Source organism: Cebidichthys violaceus, unplaced genomic scaffold (assembly GCF_023349555.1).
Source record: "Cebidichthys violaceus isolate CVI_PGR_0920_01 unplaced genomic scaffold, fCebVio1.0.p SCAF_11, whole genome shotgun sequence".
NCBI classification, from domain to species: Eukaryota; Metazoa; Chordata; class Actinopteri; order Perciformes; family Stichaeidae; genus Cebidichthys; species Cebidichthys violaceus.
In genome coordinates this window covers 11,443,697-11,464,997 of record NW_027176274.1, presented here as the reverse complement: position 1 = coordinate 11,464,997, position 21,301 = coordinate 11,443,697, and the positions used below count along the sequence as shown (strand labels likewise).

At 40.9% G+C, this 21,301-nt stretch overlaps 1 protein-coding gene and 1 long non-coding RNA gene across 2 annotated transcripts in view; one reads left to right on the top strand and one right to left on the bottom strand.

Annotated features, from left to right (window-relative positions):
- hs6st3b (heparan sulfate 6-O-sulfotransferase 3b) overlaps positions 1–21,301 on the top strand; it is a 59,319-nt gene that overhangs the window by 7,690 nt on the left and 30,328 nt on the right. The window lies entirely within an intron of this gene.
- Positions 17,652–19,942, bottom strand: LOC137868186 (uncharacterized). The gene is made up of 3 exons (XR_011102206.1): positions 19,553–19,942; positions 18,657–18,791; positions 17,652–18,420 (listed from the first exon to the last, which is right to left on the bottom strand). It is a non-coding gene; the product is annotated as an uncharacterized lncRNA (long non-coding RNA).

Genomic DNA, 21,301 nt, shown 5'->3' with positions numbered 1-21,301 from the left:
GCGCTGGAGATTGCTTTTCATGTGTCATTAATTCAAGTCGTCATTGCTGGCAAGCCTGAGCAGTAATCCAGTTGGTATGATAATTAAGTGTTACTTATGCATAGAGTACCACAGCATATGTCAAGCACTTGTTGGCCGTCATGACAAAGAAAATGCAAAAGAAAAAATTCAATAGAAACTTCTAATTCTTCCGTGCAGAAAGACTTAGTTTCCACGAGGACATTGGAGAGCAAAGCAGCCTGTATTCATTTAAAATGAATAAAGTTGAATTCTAGTCATTGTCATTCCAAACATCCAAATTAAAAATCTTTTTATTGTCCGCTAAAATGATTACATTTACTGATTCTGGCCGTCATCATGCAATACTGATATTACTGCAAGAGAGAGAGGTGAGGCTTAACTCAAACATCTCACATTGTTGGGCTCAGACATTTCTGCATGACAAGATGATTTATTCTCAGTGGAGCAGTTATCAGCTAAAGAGCTAAATACATCCCTCAGAGGTTGAGACCAAAAACAGAGCTAAAAGAAAGGGAATATTGGTCATACATTCAACAGCTGGCTAGAAATACGTCCCAAAATAAATGCAAATGTGTCTCCGTATCTGCTGGATGTGTAAGTAGTCAACTGTTTGCTATCACATTCACCATCTTAACTTCATAATGTCAATGTTGTGTTCACAGCTTGTTGCACCTCCCCCACGAGGCCACATATCAACGATTGCAGGTATAAACAAATAGCGTAAAAAAGGGGAAGTAATACAGAACGTTAGCAGTAGAAGTTCAAAGTATAATATTGGTTAGATTTTTGGGATAAAAGAATAAATCTTTTCACTGCAATCTTTAATACAGCTTCAGAAAAAAGGAGGACATTATCTTGAAATCATGTGACAAACTACGACTCACAAGTTTTGACTACAATCTCCGGGGTCTTCTAATTCTTATTTTGTCACACAATGCTTATATCTTTGTAAAGATGTATAGTACTTTGTGTGAGTGGGCACCCAGTTTTCAGAAGTTTTTAATCACTTTTAGGAAGATTATATTTTTTTTTTTGCCATGTGATGCCTCCTCTATTGGAAAGAGGATTAGTGTCCCAGTTCTTTGCGGAAATCTGCTGCTTGATACACGATGCACCAAACAGGGAGGCCTGACTTCTCGTCACACATTATTGTACAATAATATATTGATTGAATAACTGAGCACTTATAGGCCACTGCGATATTAGTATTTGGAGAAAACGAAAAACTTTGCATGTGTTTAAATTGTTACGGATATTCGTCATTGTCCATTTGGCTTGTAACTGTTTGAGATGTTGTACGGATGGAGCTAACTGTCTTTCTCTAAAAGCCACTCTAGGTAATGAAAGCCATGCAGCTTGCCAGGGCAGTCTTGTAGCTTCTCTGATGCTGCTGTCAAATATTTGCTGCTCCGGCAAATATGAATCTCCAATTGTCTGATTCAGCTTTTATAGTGTGATTAAAGGGTGGCATTTGGTCAAATTGCTGGCAAGGAAACCTCGTTTCCTGGAAGCCGGTTTGTAAGACTTGGGTAGACTTAGATCCTCCTGCGGTAGGAAATGTGGAATCACTGCAATGTAGCACATTTGTATTATTCCTCCCTGAACGCAATGACACGGATGATTCAGCTTGTAAACCGTGTTGGCTTCAGTCAGAAAATGGTGTTTTCTTAATTTGATCCATCCCGTCACATATGATGAATACCTTGTTCTAACTGTGAACCGTGTGCCTTTATGAGCTCTCAGATCCCAGGCATGCTGTCGCGGAGCTGAACTCCTGCTTCCCGGTCAGCTTCTGATGAGCCTGAGATCACACTCTATACTGTAGTAAAAAAAAGACGAGAAGCAAAGCACCTCCTCTGATTTAGTTAAATGTACTCTTCAGTGTGATGAGAATGAGTCAGCTGGTGCAGCGAATCACAGATTCTGTGTTTAATGTCCTCAAGAATCCTGCTCAAATGCTCCAATTATCAGAGGGGCAATTAACTCTGGCTCTCTTTCCCCTCTAATTTATAAAAGCACATTCTAGTTTCTACTACAAACAGTGTACAAAAAAGTAATTGTGTAAAATTTTACCATAAATTCCTCTACTGTTTGCTGATGATCAGCAAGTTCATGAATATTGCTTTGAAGACACTGGTTGTTGGCCTCTACAGCATTTTGTGCTGTATTGCAAAAAAATATTTGGCTTGTTATTTTAACCAGTTTAGCTTTATGTGTCACCATTTTTTTTTTTTTTTAAATGCAAGACCCAATAAAATGTGTGCTTTATATTATGATTAAAGCTTACTGTGTGTATTTGGAAGAATCACTGCAAGAGAAAAATGTTCAACACCCTTATAAACAAGGCAGATGTTATTAGCCTCCTGGATAATTCATAAGAGATCTCCCTCGCCTGTGTGTGCATGTGTTTTGTTCACCCTTGCGTCTTTACGTGACGGATAGACATATCCAGCATGAGGAAAATGTCAGAAGAGGTGCCGGGCTGTGTTATTTCTCAATTGATACCTGTAAGGCATGACGAGAGGACCGAGCCAGGAATAGCCGCCTCTGGAGTTGATTTATTATAACAACGTGGAGAAAGGTCATCTGTCCTTATCTGGGGCGAGCTGGTGACAGGTAAGTTATACTGCCTCACACCGCTCCCCAATTTGAATTCAGAGGTTTAGTGGGCACCTGGCACACTTAAAGTGTAAGCACAGGTAGAGTCACCTTCACACGGCCTAATCTCCTCTTGCAAGAGTGCAGCAACCCCTCCGCCTTTCGGACGAAGCTCTCGATGTTTTGATGTTTTTTTCGGGCTGTGTTGGCTGGCGATGTGGTGGTATATGTAAGAATTTAAACTCTTCACAATGCTTTCACTACAGGGAGAAGGTGCATGGAGGTAAAGATATATCAAAATCAGCCATGACACGTATGTTTATAAAAAAAAAAATAGTAATCCATAAAATCTTTACGGCTGCATCTTCCCTGTGCTGCAGCATCAGTCAGACTCGCTGTGAGAGAGATTTGAATAATCTCACTGAACAGATTGCAGTCCAGATTGCCTCTTAAATTTGTGCATTTATAAATAGGTGCTTGGTCCTGCTTTATTTTGCAAAATGATTATAGATATATAATCAGCAGCGCACATTGATCATTAATCACATTAATCTGCAGTGCAGTGCTCATTAGACAGACATTTGTTTTATTAATGTTCAATATATAATTGAACATAAAAACTCTATTCAAACAATATTAATGACATAATAAATCAATTCTTAAGAGGAATGCTGTCTATCTTTAATTATGCTTGACTTGACTATTATGTTATATATTTTAACACCTTCTACTATTTGATTAGTAGGCAGAGAACTTACCATATGATGTGTATTGTTGTATGTTATGCTAACTGAACCATTGCTAATTTCGCATTGGAAAAGAATCTCCTTCTTTAATTCAATTTATTTTCACAACCCCCTACAGTATTGCAGTCTAAATTGGGTCCCGGGCCACGGTATAATACGTATGGATTGAAAATCGGTCCTAACAACAGCACGGCACTGGAGAGTAGAGTAACATCTTGCGGCATCACGGAGTGCTGGTGTGGAACAAATAGCATCATGTCCCGGCACATGTTGTGACACAGCACATCAACCTCATCATAGGAATCCGATGTCCCTCAATGCAAGACAGTCCTCTCGAGATGCCAGACGAATCGCTACAAAACAGAGCTTTAAATCCCACCCGCAAATCCAGGGATCACTTAACTTCTCATCAGTCCCCATTCTGCTATGGATACCGGACTTTGCTTCATTCATCATTCTGTGTAAGCCTCCCCCTCTCATGTAGGGAATCGGAGCTGAGCATTTGTTTACTTTCTTTTCAAGGGTGGTGAGAAGAAATTGTCCAAATACTAGAGGCATTTGCTTCACTTGTAATGCCAGGCATGTCTGTGAATCATAACCAGTTACGGAGGGAGGAACAATATTAAGTGTCTTTGAGTGGTTCCTTTTGAACAGTATGAGTTACCAGCAAATGGCTTTTCCCTCTCGCTGTCATCAAGAAGCAGATTATGCCTTTGTTATATATTTCAAGATGCAGTTTTAACCAATGCATATTTATGCCATATGACGCACTTTAGCTTTTTTTTTTTTTTTTTTTACACCTATAAGTGTGCTGCGAAAGCCAATTTGGGTGTGTTGAGAGCTTTTAGCAACAATGTGCAGAGAAGTCGCAGGGTTGTTTCAGGCCTGAATGCAATGCAGGGTGCCAACATGACTAATGGGCCTAACCTGGATCCTCTATCGACTTGCACAGAAATACTCAGGGATTGATTTGACTGCTTATGCCACTGCCATAATCTCCCTTCCAATGATATGGTTTCACGGCTATTGCAAAACTGCTGCCGCAGCTCTTTTTTTAAATGTCGGTTGTAATATCCAATCTGATCATGTCGGCTGCTCAGTGTGTAGCCACGTGTCGAGTTACTCTTTTAAATTCAGCCTGCCTTGTCAGCTCAGCGTTACAAGAGCGGACGGATGTATTCTTTCCCTGGAAGGCACCTTGGGAGTGGCTGCAAAAAGAATGATGGGGATAGCTATTTAATTGTTTTTACTGAAATAACAAACATTCATGCAAAAAATGCTTATAATATATTGTATGTTATGATTTCTGAGAATACAGCCTTATTTGATTTTCAAAGGTGTTATACTGTATCTATTTGATCACACAGTTAAAAGGAAAGCACCTTTACAAAAGATTGAATCTGAAGACAAGCAAAAACATAAAGGCCAAGGTGAAACAGATGTGCAAGTTTCCAAATGGCCCACTGGGATGTCTTATAGTGATTGCTAATAGCATTTCATTCTTTTCTAGTAAATATCAATGTTCAGGTTATTTCCCTTTTTCATGGAACTTCCTCAGCACTCACAGTGCTAAATTAAATATGATTGATAATCCAGGGTATAGGCAAGTTATGTGCTTCAAATATAGCACCAGACACAACCAGTCTTTTAAAGTAGAACTACAGTAAGATTTACCTGAACATTTTAAATTGACTATTTTTGAAATTGTGTATATAATTGTTTTTTTTGTTTTTTTACAGAAGGCATTGTAGTTCAATGAATTATAAATTACATCTATAATAGTTCATACATAACATTCTAATCTAACAATCTATAACTTTTACACTCAGCATATATGTTTAATACATACTAAGACATTTCTCCTGTGTTGTTCTTTCACATAACTAAAAAAACATGCTACGTCAGATTATCCCTAGGGACATGCTGTACATGAGGGCTTCCCCGGTATATTCTCTATCTTTCAAGGGCCGGGGGCCTTGGTTTAAAAAAAACATAGAGAACCTCTGTCCCTGAAGTTTGAAAGGAGAGAGCTGAGCTCTAAGCAGCTGTTCCAGGACTGTGGCCTTTCCATGTAGATGATTGATTCAGGCGCGGTGAGGAGGGAGAGGAGGGATCAGGCTCTGGGCTGTGTCCGTTAATCACACTGTATTACCACACAGGAGGCATTTATCACCAAACACCAAAGGCTTCAGTCCACGGGGAACACTGAAACCAATCTCAGCGCTTACATGCAATCCATCCAGGTCCACGAAAAGCAGCCTGGTTGAGCGCTACCACATCCATTTTCCCTGTAAGAGGGGTCTGTTCCGCAGAAAAGAAAGAAGCAAAGAACAAAGGGGAAAGGAGGCGTTTGAAGAGACTTTGGGATACGTCCTTGGGAAGCCCTTTGTGTTTTGTGTTTTTGTTTTTATCTCATCCGATGTCACAGCCTTGTGTGATGACTTTGTCACATCATGGAGTGCAAGCATGTAGCTTCTAAAACAGCCCTGCATTAGTGGCTACTTTGGTGGTGGGCTTGTTGTCTCACACACACAGGTGAAACCATAAAATCTGTTTTCATAAGTTTTCGTTGCTTCAAAGGTGAATAGTAGAAATGCGTGTTCATATTACAGAGTAATCTACCAGTAATGTGCGCTTACACCCTCTCTTGATATTGGCCAAGGCACTACCTTGCTGGATCAACCTTTTTGCAGACAACCCAGCTTTTCATGCCAGAGCCCTCTGCTCATTGAGATGAATGTGGGAGATGAAGTTTTTCACGGAGTGCTGTTGTCTGACGGCCTCAGGCTTGGATAGAGCCCGTAGACGCATTTGGTGTCATAGCCTAGCCAAAGCCATGCTCCTTTTTTAGGGTGGTACAGCGGCTTGTCAGGCTGCCAGTCACGATTATTTTCATTCGGCAAATTATTTTTGATGAAATCACATACCATGGGGGATAGGCAGGGCTGACTCTTTATCGGTTATCCCGAGTTAACTTAGGAGTTACTGTTTCCAGACTGTGCACAGGGTTTTAAACTTTTTAAACTTTTAAACTCCAGATAACATTCTCCCTGATTACTGGACCCCAGGATCCGCATGCACAGGCTGCACTCACACCCTCTAACAACTGACATTAGCCACGATAATGGTTTTCCTAGTAGGGGGTTGTGTTTAAAGGCTGTGAAATAATGTGCCTTTGTGCAGCAGGGCTCTAATGTGGTCCTGAGCGAAAGCTAAAGTAAAAGCTTGTACACTAAAAGCTACAATTACTGAAGAGATGTTAATTTGGAAAATGGTCAGCAGCAGATGATATTTGTATAACTGTATGTGTTTATTAGCATCACTTTATGGATGTTGTTTTCTTTTGCATCGTTGGGTGTGGTATGAATGTAACATGAAAAGCTAGACTGCAGACAACAAGTTTGTCCACAGGGAGTCTTTGCGCAGGATGTATCAGTCTGACATTTACATTGAAATGGACAGTGTGACCGAGTGAGGTTACATGTCTGACTCCTGGTGTAATTGTTTAATTGCGAAGGCATAGAGCCACACTCCCTCAGGACCTTAGCACTGATGCTTGATAAGTTAGAGCAAACAGACGCCTGTTTATGCGCGGCTTTGATGAGCGACTGTGTTTAGTCACAGAAGAAAAACAACGTTTAAACGGGGGTAACCACTGCTGTTTTTAATTAACGCACCGCACTTGCAATCACAGCGATACATTTGTCTGCTTTGTTGTCTGGTGAAGTAGATCAAAGTCAAATCAGTGCCAGCAGTGTGCATTTGAGGTGAGCTTTTGCTTCTTCTTCTCTTTTTTTAATCCGAGAGCTACAGGGAAATATACAGTGCAGCTTTTTTTTTTTTAATGTCCCCCAGCATTTGGAGGCCTCAGCTCAGTGGAACGGTAGAATGAAATTCCACTTGTATTGACAAGATTGGCAGGTCGTCCAGAAATTTATATTCATGGCTGCAAATGGAAATGGAACAACCAAGAGAGGTGTCCTGCAGTGCCAGAGCCAGTCATTGATGTGCAGCGGAGGGGAGAGAGAGTGACATTTAACCGCAAGAGGATGAGCGGCCTCTGAACAGCTTGAATGTTATGCAGCAGATGACCTTGCACATATACAGTAAAATCAGGATACAGTATAGGGACTGAAGGGAACTGAGAGGAATGGACCTCAGAGCTGAGGGAGTCATTTCAGCCAGCCTCCACCTTGCCGCATTCAGGAGAGACAAACAGGAAAATCAATACTCACACTCAGGACAGTTCACTACAAGGGCCTTTCTCAGCGCCGCTATCTGTCAGAGTCAGTCCCTCAAGCGAGATGGGATGGGAGCCGCTGACAAGGAAGGTGTCGGGACACACTGATCACACTGTTAGAGAGCGACTGAAGTCTTGTTCAGCACTGCGGACAGCTCCAGACAGACAGAGACAGAGGGCTCGGGCAAAATGTGGTGTCCCAGGTTCATCTACCCTTCTTTACTCCTTCAAAACATTGCATTTCTGGGAGCTTGAAATTAGTGGCAGGTGATTTGTCATATTACCATCTTTTCTGTGTGATCTGGATTAACACATTTTTTTTTTCTAAACAGCCTTCATGACCTTAGAATTATTAGGTTCAATCTGAATTTTGTCTGAATTACAGTGGTGTTCAGTCACGGCCCTCTCACATTTCAGCTAAATACACACCACCTGCTTCTCATAAGCAAACAAGCTAAACGTTAGCTACCAGATTTAGCCCGTCAGCTCTCGTTAGCTAGAGCAACAACAACAACAAAGTCATTCCGAATCAACAAACTAGAGGCTGCTGCTAGTAAATAAACATATACTGTCTATGAAATAAACACACACACACGGAAACTGACCTCTACTTTTATTTAGCATTATAAGGCTGCACACTTGCTACCTAGCAAGCCAGCTAACTAGCTTGGTTGTCTGTGAGTTTCTATTATTACTCAGCATCAAAGCGAAAAGCCTTAACGACAGCAGCTGATCTTAGCTGATTAATTAAGAGTTACCTCAGCCATGCATTGAATCTACAAATGTTATTTACAGAAATAGAAACTCTGTGGTTGATGTCACCACCAAGAGCTAGCTCTCATCACTAACACTGGCTCCTCACGTTGAGGCTAGTTAGCCGGCTAGGTAGTGGGTTCATGTATAACGTTATATGTAATACAGATTTTTACTTTTTAGGAAATGAGTCCTTATTTATTTATTTGATTGTGAATAATTTAGGGTTGGATATGTGCAGTGTTTTTGGAAAAGAATGTTTTTTCACAGGTGGATAATTTGATGGCCAAGTTTTTGAAGCTCAATAGAGGAGCTAGAGACAGAGACATCATATGTCCATCCAGTCAAGTAATAGCCCTGTAAATGGGTGGGAGAAGAGTCACGTTTTACCCTCAGTGTTTTTGCTGTGTGTGTGTGGAGAAAGAGGGGGGGAATCAGTGAGTGCTGCCAATGGTAATGAAGCCACCACTATAAATGGGCTAGTCATTCATGATTAACTGGCGTGTCATGCCTGAAGTAATTGCCTTAATTAGCTATTGAACAGGTTTCAGGGTTAATGGGACAACAGGTTGGCAGTGAACCTGATTTACTGTTGGAAGTTAATGATTTTACTCTCATCTTCTCCTCATTCCTCGAAATGATTTGATTAACAGTATGGGAGAAACAGATCCCCTTGTTTGTTAATACAAAATCAATTTCATGGCTGGCTGAGCTATCTCTGACTCTGACAGTGTTTTTGTTGGGCGAGCAAGGTCTTCAGTCAGCCACTGGAGACAGGACAAACACAGAGAGGCCTGTGGAAGAGCGCAGACGGTAAATCTGCCTCTCTGAGTGCAGTGCATGTTTGGAAGCTGGCAGCTCTCCCATCCCACAAATTTACCTCCACTAAGCTTTTCTGCCATGACTAGCAGCCAATCCGGTGTGTTTTCCCGGAGACTGTGTCAGAGGAATAAGTCTATGCGAGTAATTGGTAAGCAGGTACCATAAAGTCTCCCCTGTGAGGCAAGATCAATCTGTTTAGGAGTGTGTGTCGTGAGAAATGCCAGGGGGGGTGAAAGTATAAAGATATTGTCCTCAAATTGGCTAAACCTCGGGCCTGTTATTGAATAGAGGTCAAAATATAACAGCCTTTTTACGGTTAACCTCTATTTTTCCTCATTGAAAACAGTTTAGACAAACAATTTGGCTCTGCTTCTTTGTGGCACATTGTCCCTGCAGCATGGCTCTGGCATATTGGCAGAGCTCGCACGCTACTCTCAGAGCAGTAGCAGGAATATTACAGCCTTTGATTTTCTTTTCTTTCTGTGTCACAGATTGCTTTAGCTTATAAATACCCGTGATTAGAATAGGTTGGTAGCTGCAGTATGGGTCCTAGCCAGCTGTGGTTTAACAGTGTTGCAGCAAATCAGTTCACTTTGTCTCACTATTATACAGTTCATAATGAAAACACACAGGGATTGGAAACAGCCATTTGTGCCAACTCTATTGAAATGTGTAAACATTCCTGTTATTTCTTCTGTGAGATGTGAAATTATTTTAGTGAGAGATGCTTTCTACAAACATTTTAAGTTGCTAAATTTTGTATGCATATGTTGTAGACCTGCAACTAATGATTCCTCTAGAGATGCAACAATTAGTCTTAATTAGTTAGTCAATCGACAAAGAAAATTACTATTCAGATATTCAATTCATCATTTATTAAGTCACATGACGTACTTTTAAAATGTGATGATTTGTAGCCTGTCTGTTTCATATCATAGTAAATTGAATATTTTTCTGACAAAAACAAGCAATTTGATGACATTTCTTTTTTAATTTCCGGCCAATCCATACACCAAATGGTTAATTGATTAATCAAGAAAAGAATCCCTGAATTAATAAATTCAGTCCCTTTTTGATTCATTAATTCATAAATTGTATCTTCAAGTAATCGTTAAAAATGTAATACAATGTTTATAACATATTCAATAATAATTAGAACATAGTTTCCTAGAGTCCAGGTTGATTCTTGGAAACTCTCAAGGTGTCTTGTTTTGTCCAAACGTCCAAAACCCAAAGATTTTACAATGATATAAAACAGAGAAAAGCAGCAAATCCACCAGTAGATTAGCAAATAGTTACAGACTGATTTCAATCAACTTCAATTAGATGACTAATCCTTTCAGCTCTTATGTGTTGGGTATATGTAATGCCAGGACCAAGCAATTTCACAAATTCAATTCCAGGCATTTGCACTCTTAAAATTGCGTGTGCAGTTTTGAGTATTCTAATTAGTTTCATGAACTCATTCAGAAAGCTTGCTGTGGTGAATAGCACATTGACATTTGCTGATACAGCTCTGGTACATATGGATTAAAGGCAAATACAGTATGGAGCAGTAAAATGCAGGGAAGTTTCTGCTGAGCTGCAAAAAAAACAACTTTGCACTGCCCGATGAGAGTCTCAAAGGTGCCGCCACAGTAGAGTAAATGAAGTGCCAGTGTTCTCCATAGCTTTACTCGCGTTGGAGATGAACAAGGAGGAACAAGGAGGTCGAGGAGTCATTGCTGTGTTGTGTTTCCTCAAGTGCACTGTCATGAGAAAAGCAACAAAGATTATTTCATGCCCCCTTCACAGCATTGTATCTATCAGCGGGGCTGTTTGTTCAGCACACTTGAATAGTTACGACTCTGCACACATCAGACTTTGAGCAGTCTTTGCTTCACAAGAACTGAAGGAGAGATTTTCAGAGTTGACGTGCGGTATAATTGAGACAGCGGTGTGAAGGAAAGGAGGGGATTCCTCGGGGGGGAAGGAACATAACCAGAGTGTCAGTGTTCCCCAGTTGCTCCGAAGACGGCAAGTCCTGCATTACTTGCTCCTGACGAAGTTTCATCATCAGCAGATCTACAGCGAGAGGATCCGACACTAGTGAGCAACAAAGATATTATATAGACATGTCGCTCTCCTTCTTTCTCTCTCTCTCTCTCTCTCTTTGTTTCATTCTCTGTGTCTCCTCCTGCCTTTTTCTTCTCCCTGCAGCTCTGTGATCAGCTTGCCTGCGCTGCCGACGCTTTTGTTCATTGCACAAATCATTCAACTCGTGGTGTCAATGAAACTTTGTGTCTGTGAGCCAGCGAAGCACTCAAAGTCCCACTCATCTGACACAGCAGTTACAGTCTGCCTTTGGATGAGGGGCAGAATGGGGGGGGGGGGTCTTCTTTTCAACTATTCATGTGTAATGTGAAATATTTGATGTGTGTTGAGCAGGTAGCAGGTAGGGAAGCACAAATATTTGGACCAGCCATGTTGGTATATGTGCCCACAACTCAAAGTCTACCTTGTTATTGGGCAAAATATGCAGCAAGGGGTTAGTTATTAAGTGGTATTGATGGAACTGGCAAAGGTTGCAGATTGACTGAAGTAGCAGATATTAAGGACCAGGTAAATTGCAGGAGTTGGCCTTTACGTACATGCAATACTAAAATACACATCTTTTACTGATCTGTCTGAAAGTGTTCTCAAAGGTGGCAAACAAAGCAGAGTGTTTGTGAGGCTGCAGATTTTGTAAAGCGGGTTTTGATCACAGCAGTTTGTGAAATAGTCACAAAATTTGATATGGGTTTCGTGCTCAGCAACATAAATTGTCCATTTCTTTTTCATAGAGCTCTGCAAGACTTCTTTTTTCTGTCAGTGGGGAGGATACCACGCATAAAAACAAAACGTATAGGTTTAGGCAACAAAACCACTTAGTTAGGTTTAGGAAAACCGTCACGAACACGCCACTTCACAACAACACTTTAGGGCTAGCGTTGTCGACACCGGTCTCATGGTTGAAATTCCTGTGTTTGTTTGACCCATCCACCTACCCACAGGCCCACCATAACTTGTCTTTTGCATTGTTTAATCCTACATCACTTGCTCTGATCACTGCGTATTCACTTGAATGCGTTTAATTTGTGTGAATACCACGAAAGAGGATCCATATTGACTTTCTATTGGCATGGTTTTTATGCAGAGCGACAAGGAAGAAATTGACAATTAGTTCCCTTGTACACAAAACCATTAGACTGCATTTCATGACTATTTCACAGACTGCCATGAGACTGGGCTGGCACTAGTGGTGTATGCTGTTGTGTTGTTGTTTGGGTAATCAAAGGTAATTTCTATAATGCTTTCTTATTTTAGATTTTGTGTATTGCTTGAGTTTTTTTGTGGCTTGAATACAGGGTTGAGAGTATCAGGGAGTTCAAAATAGTGGTTAAAGTCAATGGTACAAGCCTGTGTACATAAAAAGGATGAGTCAACTATGACACCCAAGGTGTATTTTGATATGAAACATCCAATCAAAGCTTTAAACTCTGTACATGCTCCATTAACGCATGGATTCATGGGTATTTGACTATATAGATCCATCCGCTGTGCCAAACTGATGGTCAAACAAAACAGAGTTGAAACTATAAGTTTAACTCATTTTATACACCACAGTATTGTTGCTATTTTTTTCTTTTGTAGAATAGTTTGAAGGCTTAAATATACAAAAATGTACATTTAACTGCTCCAACTTGAGGCTCTCCATGCTATGCCCTTTACAGTAGTTCATGTAGTTCATGTTGGGGATGCTCTTTAAAGCTCACTCTGTAATCAGAGCTGATTGGGCAGCAGCAAAAGCCAAAGGAGCTGTGGGTCTGTAAACCCAGGTCCTGGCTGCTGTCTCCCACTAGACATTAATATAGCAGCATAAAATGAAGAAGATACATCATGGATGCTATCAGGTTAGGATCCGGAGCAACGTTGGTGCTCTATCGCTCTGCTCCTCACAGATGCCTTTAGCTGATAGCTATAAACTCTGCACTGTGCGGCACTGAGCTAAAGCAGCTATCAAATGCCACAAGGCATGACTGAGCCCTGGCTGCATTTGTCTGTTAATGATGGTCAGACACCTCTATTTCTCCAGTCGCTCTCGGCGGATGCCAACTGTCCTCACCAGGGCGGGGAGTGAGATGCAGGAGGAGGATCTGACACCGGCATCGCTCCAAATAGTAAGAGCTGTGAGAGAGAGATTCATCTGACCCTGTCAGAGCCCCCGACATACTCCACAGCTCCACTGCACTAACAAGCATCATAGCTCTCAAAACAAAGTAGGATCCATTTTTGGCTGTTGTGTGCCGTGCTGAAGGTGTCAGACATCTGCTGAGCGTCGCAGCACGCTCCGCTTCTTTCACTTTTATTGTCATATGTGAGATGACGACGAATCTGTGATTTACAGGCAAATGAAAATCTAATTTGGGGATTTGGACGAAGAGATATGATAGACTGAAGCATGACGTGCTGGCTGCCGACTGAGCCGATGGACTAATAGAACGTCGCTGTGTCCATCTGTGGGTCCATCTGGTGTGACGGGGAACGAAAGCGGAGCTAAGAGCTGCCGTATAAGTGAGGACACAGAACCCAAAATCAAGATTATGCATACGACATGACCTAACATGATATAACACAGAAAAGCACACATTAGTATAACTTAGTTGGAAGTGTGACAGATTTAATTTCAGGGCAGTTTAAGGAGCGTTATGTGTGGCAGATATGTGGTTTCTCAGTCTGTCTTTGAAGTAAAATGAACAGCAGAAAGGTTGAAGTCTTTTGTGATCAGGTTTTGAATGTGTTAGTGGTGGGAAGTGTGTTTTCATGTGTGTATTGGCTAACCAACCGCAGTGCAGAAGCCCAATGTCTGCATACTCTTATTTCTGTGGATAAAATGTCAGTATTGATTGAACAGTGAGGGGACGCTTCGCTGTTTGTGAAGTATGATCTTTCTTATAGTGTTGCATGATGAGATCGATTATAGCTATACACATTATATCCATTAAGCACCCCGTTTATTTTCCTCCTTTGGTATTGATCTTGTATCGTTTCAAGACAAAGTAGTGAAATAAACCAGTATGAGGATTTTTTATCTGTGAGACGTTTTGTGGGTCGATGAAGATTAACTTGCAATATTATATTTCATCTTTAACCAGACATTTCAGAATGCCTTTCTTTTCTTCTGTTTTCATGAAATGGCGCCATAGCAGTGCACAGGTGAACACTTTTGTTTGCTTCAGTTGATAACAATAAAAAGTGCCAATTAGAGCGGTCCCTGTGAGTCGTGGGGAAAGGTCATTTTGACAGTCTCATATTTTCACAAGCTGGAGAGAAAATCTTCTCACAGCAAGAGCAAAGCATGACGACATCTACTTCAGACTAGCAGAATGAAAGGATGGTTGTCAGAACCCGACAAACCTGCATGCGCTGATAACAACACGAGTTGTTAAGCAGCAGATTATATTGGTTATATTTAGTAACGCTGTAATTAACACAGACATAACAACAAAGCAACACAGCAGGTGTGGGAAGAATTCCACCTTTTTGTACAAAAGAATCAACACTCTCTGGTTTATGGGCTTTTATGTCAAAGTTTCTGCAACTTTTCTTTAGATAGAGATGAATTGGCCACACTGACTTTGCTTAACCTGAATATATTGCAGGTGTTTATGTCCGCCCATAAGGAAAATTAAATTGCAGTCACATAAATGCCAATTGTTAATCAGCCTCAAAAAGCCAAATAGCCCATCAGTTGGGCTTTCTTTCATTACTCAGTATATATGTCCGGGTATGAACATATTTTCGTATATTTGGTGCAGTAAGGCCCTGCGATAGTCTGGCGACATGTCCAGGGTGTACCCTGCCTTGGCCCAATGTCAGCTGGGATCGGCTCCAGCCCCCACCGCAAACCTGAATAAGATAAGTGGTTAAAGAAAATCGATGGGTGGATAGATGGTGCAGTAAGAGATGAATGTGAATGTTTTAGTTACTTTATTGTTGGAGAAGAGAGGAAGTAGTAGTTTACAAGTTACAATTTGTGCTGTTAATTCTGAAAAAGAATTGGATAGTTTTTTTTAACTTGAAATAATATTGTAGGATAATGTAGAATATTGAGATTTGACCCTTGTCTACTTCCCCCCTCGGACAGTGATCTTTCTTCTGAGATGAGAATGGTCAGCAACAATCCTTGATGTGATCTCCACAACCCCTTTCTATCAACTGCCGCCCCTCTCTGCACCCACGTGTTGTCTTCTGGCTCGATATTCTTGATCAATATTTTGGATTACATTTCCATCTATCTGGTAAAAGTTATATGAGGTCAGGGAATATGTTGTAGAATAACCGTACGAGACCTCATATAAACTGTTACTTTGAACCCAGCATGTATGTACATGGTTAAAAGATAAACAGAACTTTGCCCAGACCAGACAAATATCAGTTGACCTGCCAAGAGTGTCAACCTGACCCGGACAGGAGAACGAGGGCATGACATGATGACAGGTCCAGATGTCTTTTGTATTGGTTCAATCGAAGGGATTTGATTGGTGGACTGTGACGTAAGGTACAAAGGTATACAGTCGGACGTTAGAAGTCTGACACTTGGGATCCGTTGTGAACTGTCCTTAGAATAAACGTTCTCCGCTGGTTGCTACTCCAACTACTACGTCTCTTCTCTTCATTTCTGACACAACAATACATGCTGGGTTCAAAGTAACAGTTTATATGAGGTCTCATACAGTTATTCTACAACCACAGGAGTCAGACAACTGAGTAATGCCCTTCACTTACCAGCCACACTCCGTTTAACTGCACCATGCAGAACACTGTATATTGGTACATATATAATGCTTGTATTTAAATTCCCCTGCCCTGTAAATCGTTCTGTCATATGTTCCGATATTAAGAGGGCTGACATGCATATAGACCTATACAATTATACAAACACTACAGTATATACTGGACATATATTTTTGTCTTGCTGTAAACAAACTGGATTATAGTGTTTCATCAAAAGAGGGAATGAGAACAACATGGCATGACTTTTTTCGTACCAATGGTTGTGTTAATCATAAGAGTCTACAATCGTGCGAGCGACTCTGTGTGTCTATACTTCCAGAAGAATCAGGGGATCATCACCAACATCAGCATGATGCATCCTCTGGGGACCATAAATGTGCATACCTAACATGGCAATCCATCCAATAGTTGTTGACACCGACATTGTGTCTAAAGACTGACGTTGCTATCCCAAGAGCCAAGCTTTGCTCGCGTAGCTAACATGATGGAACAATAAATAGAAGAACATTTTCCCCTGACCTTTCACCTCAACAACTTTACATTTGTATTAAAAGTTGTACCTGGAAACATAATCAGTATCCTTAAGAAGAAGAAAATGTGACTGTTGTACAAGTGATGGCAGTAAAGAACTGATTACTCACTGCCTGAAGGAAATTACAATTATTCGTCAGTGTTTTTTTTTTCATTTCTCTTATTCTATTCCATTTAATTTTCTCCCTTTTGTGTTTCTTATTAAGCTTTTATATTCATTCAACTCACGGTTAAAAATATCTAATTTGCATAGATTTTAATAAAAACAGATAGCAGATACACAAAAGCACCAGTTCAAAGGGATTTCAACCCAAATCAAAACTTGCCTAAAAGAACTCAGGAGATCTTTGCGCTTACTCTGCAGAAGACAGATATTTGATATTCTTTCTTACATCCTGCATTTAGTTCAGTTTCCCCAAGCTGAAACGGTTTTAACTGGACACCAAGAATCCATAAAGAAGCGTCCAGTTAGTATGATTGATCTGAAAATAAATTATATATCAAGTTCCGAAGAATGAAAGTAACACTTTGGATTGAGTCTTTATATCTGCTGTAAGCTTTTATAATGGGTATTTTATGATCTCTTATCCCAAAAGTCATAAAGCATGATCATACTTTTCATAGTTAAGTGCCACAGTTGCCCATCACTCCGTCCATTTAGCATAAAAGGTCATAAGGTTTTATTTCAGTAATGGTGCTTCCTGTTGCTGTAATGAAGGGAAAATGTGCTTGTCATAACACATTAATGGCAGCTCATTGGCTGCTTCGAGTTGAGTAAGGGTCTGTTGCTATACATCGGACGAACCACAGAGCTCAGACATATCACCATTATACTGTTCGTTGATCCCGACACCAGATCCCACCTTTGCAATGCTATAGAGAGCAATGCAGACATTCATATTGGAAGTGTGGCAGCACAGAGCGAAGATGCATCGCTGCAGCCTTGTTAAAGCAACATCTCTAATTAATTGAGTTGAAATAATGGCTCAGCAGGACCCAGACACAACATTTTATATGTTTCATAACAGGCATCAGCATACAGCTCTTATGACTGGCTTCTAGTTTGACTCCTTCCTCCATTTATCCAAGTTTAAACAGACACATATATATTCAAGAAGATACATTGATGTATTGCATCTTTTTCTTTTAGTAAAATAATAAATAGCAGAGCAATTTATACAGTATCGGCCTTTACTTTATTTAAAGCAGAGAGTGGGCTGCTATAAATGAGTAACACAATGATCTTTTTTATATATAAAAGGTCAAACAATAGTTAAAAATGCCCCTCTCTTTTTTTAAAGAGCCCAAGGTTACATCTTCACATTTCTTGTTTTCTCCAACCAACAGTTTAAAACCCAAAGCTATTTAACAATTCAAATGACTATTACATGACGTGAAGAACAGTCACACATCCAGTACATTCTGCCTTTTTTTTTTTGACCCCATCATAACTTACAGTCCGTTGTAGTTGCCATAAAATAAGCCTCTACTGATGTGATTATGTTGAATGTCATTTTGCTGCTCAGTGGTGCTTTAATGACAATGCGAACTGCAGCTGCTGCATCATATAAGGACAGAGATGAGCCGAAGCCCAGCTGCTGTTCACAGCTATGTGTGAGGCTTTGAGAAAAGTTCAACGCTGAATAGAAATTGTTGAGTCAGAAAATACAAATACAAATAGGGACAAATCTCTGGGTTGTGATTATCCTGGCCATTAATCTGCCTTTTGTTTGTATTGTATTTTGGCGCTTCGTATCGTGGCTCACTCCGTTTCCAAGCAGAGTGTATTGAGCTCTGGAGAGGGACCAGTGGACCACATCCAGTGTGTTGAACACAGGCGGGGGTTATTTCTGCGGAAGTTCAGCTCCCTCACAGCTAGCTGTGACACGGTCCCTGTGGGTCAAAAGAAACCAAAACTCATTTTTTCCCACTCCAACTAGAGAGCCAAAACAACTGGACGTTTTGGGTCAGTTCAGTCAACAAGCAATAAGCATGCCATTGAATAGAAGTATTGAACACACAGCAGGAGAATTGCAGCTTCAGTGAATATTCCACTATAATACATAATGATCTCTCATGAATGTGTTTTATTTCTGTTCCGATCCCCGCCTCTAAGGCCCAGTTTTTACTATTCTGTGCTGCAGAGCTGGTCGACCAAGCTGGTGAAATCCTCTTCACAGAGCTCTCCCCAGACTCAATCAGTGCTGGTCTCCTCCACAGTGTTGGGGGTTCATGGCAGTAGCGATGGGCATTTGATATCGCCTCTGCAGAACAGAGTCACATAATCCAGTTTGTGGCCAAAAAAAGAATAAAAATGTTAATTCAACTGCGGCCGAATAATCCCCTGAAATAACAGGCTTAAAAGCTAAAACCCTCCATAATTTTATCTGGAATCTTCCAAACACTGACACCACAATGACATCAAAGCAGGACAGGAAATGCATGGCGAACAAATCAATAGACAGAAGAGTCGCATTAAGGCTTAATTCGTGGCAAAGTGGAGCTTTAGGAAAGCTGTGGGGTTCAGCTTGGCCCGAGTAGGATACAGAGAGGGACTGAATCAGAGATATATCTAGCCTGCTGTGCCACTCACCACTGTGGTCTGGGGCTTGAAGCTGTACGTCAGAGCAAAGTAGTTACTCTTCTACTGTCGCTGTTTCGTTTCCTCTTTAATGTTAGGAGTCAGAGAGGGTAAAAGCATGCTAACAATGCTAAGCTAAGATTGGTAAGAGTGGTAAACATCAATGAAAACACAACCAGTAGCACGCATACTGGGTTATAAATACTTTATGGCTTAAAAGTTCAGAAACAAATATTGACTGTAGACTGTATTTCTCACATCTCTCTAGCTGCAGTTTTCACATCTTTGCTTACTCAACTTTTTATTTGATATCATAAAATCTCCCAAGTGACTTAACATAATGGCTTTTCTGCTCACACCATCCTCACATAAATATAATATGGAACACTGCCACACACACGTTCATGCTCACAACATGTTTAACCATACTAAGATTGCAAATACCTTTAATTTGATGCCATCCTCGCAGATATTAAGGTAGCCTACAGCCATATAGCTAGCTTAGCATAAATGTTAGAAACAGGGGGAACAGACAGGAATACACAAATAAGACTTAATATGTAAATTAGTCAGCTTTTTAACTCTAAGTTGATGATTTTGTTATCCCTGGTTCCAGTCTTTATGCTAAGCTAAGCTATGCTAATCAGCTGCTCCGCCCTGGTTCTCTCTTCCCTCCAACGGGCTCAGTAATACGGCCTGGGTCCCCGGCAGCGTGGTATTGCTGTTGTGTCCCAGCAGAGGACCAGCAGAGCAGCGAGGCGAAGCTCTGCTCCGGGCCGGTGGAGGAGGAGACGTTGTTACTGGGCGCAGAGCTCTCAAACCCCCCACTGGAGCTTGCGCCTGCAGGTCGAAGGAGGCACCGAAGCCGTATCCGGGTCTGTCCGCTAAGGGCTGGTCGCTGCCGGAGGCCCCTCTGGAGTCACCAGAAATCATGCAAGTTTCTGCTGAACCTGCATGATTTCATCGGATTGCTTGACTCAAAATAAGCATATAAGACTAACTATATAGAAATTGCTAATCTTCCAGCTGATGGTCTCATTTACTTATGTAGGTTCTTAATTAAGAGGTATCAGTATTACATTGAGACTGTTTCATAACCAGTTAAAGGTTCCTCACTGTACCTTTAATTAACGTTTCCTCATTTAGTTGATAGTAAACATAAACTGTGCAGCATTCCTTTAAAATTTGCTTTTGCAAATTAGTAGTAGCATTTATAATAATAATTTATAGGTTACGGGGGTTGGCAAAATACAATAACCCTGCTGTCGAAATAAAAATTGTATCAGGATACAATCTCACTGAATCAAATGGTCCCTGGGTTATTTATTACCTGATTGTGGTATTTTTACCTTTTGAATGTGTCAGTGTTTGTGTTGATATCTCAGCATTTTGCGGAGAGAAGTGTCAAACAGAGCAGCATGGTCTCAATGCGGTAATTAGCGATGGAGAGCTGTAACCCTGCCTCACTCAAGGACACTCACAGTACCACCAGCTCTCTCTTTCCAACTTTACAAACGCCTCCATTGCGCTCCCTGAATGTTGCCTGTGGGACATTGTTGTGAAATGGAGCTTCGTTATTTGATTTTTATCTGAATGCTATATCAGTCCATATTGGATGTGTTTCCATGTAGGCGCTGCAGTACGGAGGAAATGAGTGATACATTACAGTAGGTTGTTTCATCCGTCGCCACATCCCTCCTTATGTCCCATTTTGCTAAATATACATATTCAAAGCACAAGCAGAAATGTCTTTTGAGGCTGAAAGCAGGAAAACAGAGGGAGATAGTATAAGATTAATGTGGAGAAATTCATGCATTCTCATGAATACGGTGACAACTTCTCTCGCAAGGAAAGATGTGGTGAGATACGGTGTGCAGCACATACATCAAAAAAGGATCAGAATTTTTCTTATTTTGCATCTGGTCCTCGGAGGACTGCTCTAATAAGACTGAGCATTCGGCACTTTGAGCTCCAGGTAGTCGGAGGAGAAGATGAGGCATGAGGAGATGGATTAGCTGGATGTTCAGTTACACAAGAAATTCTTGTCATTCTGAGCCACGTCTGGCAGGGACCTCACATCCTCCCAGAGATTGCAGTGTTATACAGTACAAGTAGTAATTGGTTGAGGAGCCGCAGATATACTAGATGGCAGGGCGGGCTGAGGTGAAAAGAACGGCAACATGGTAATAAGTC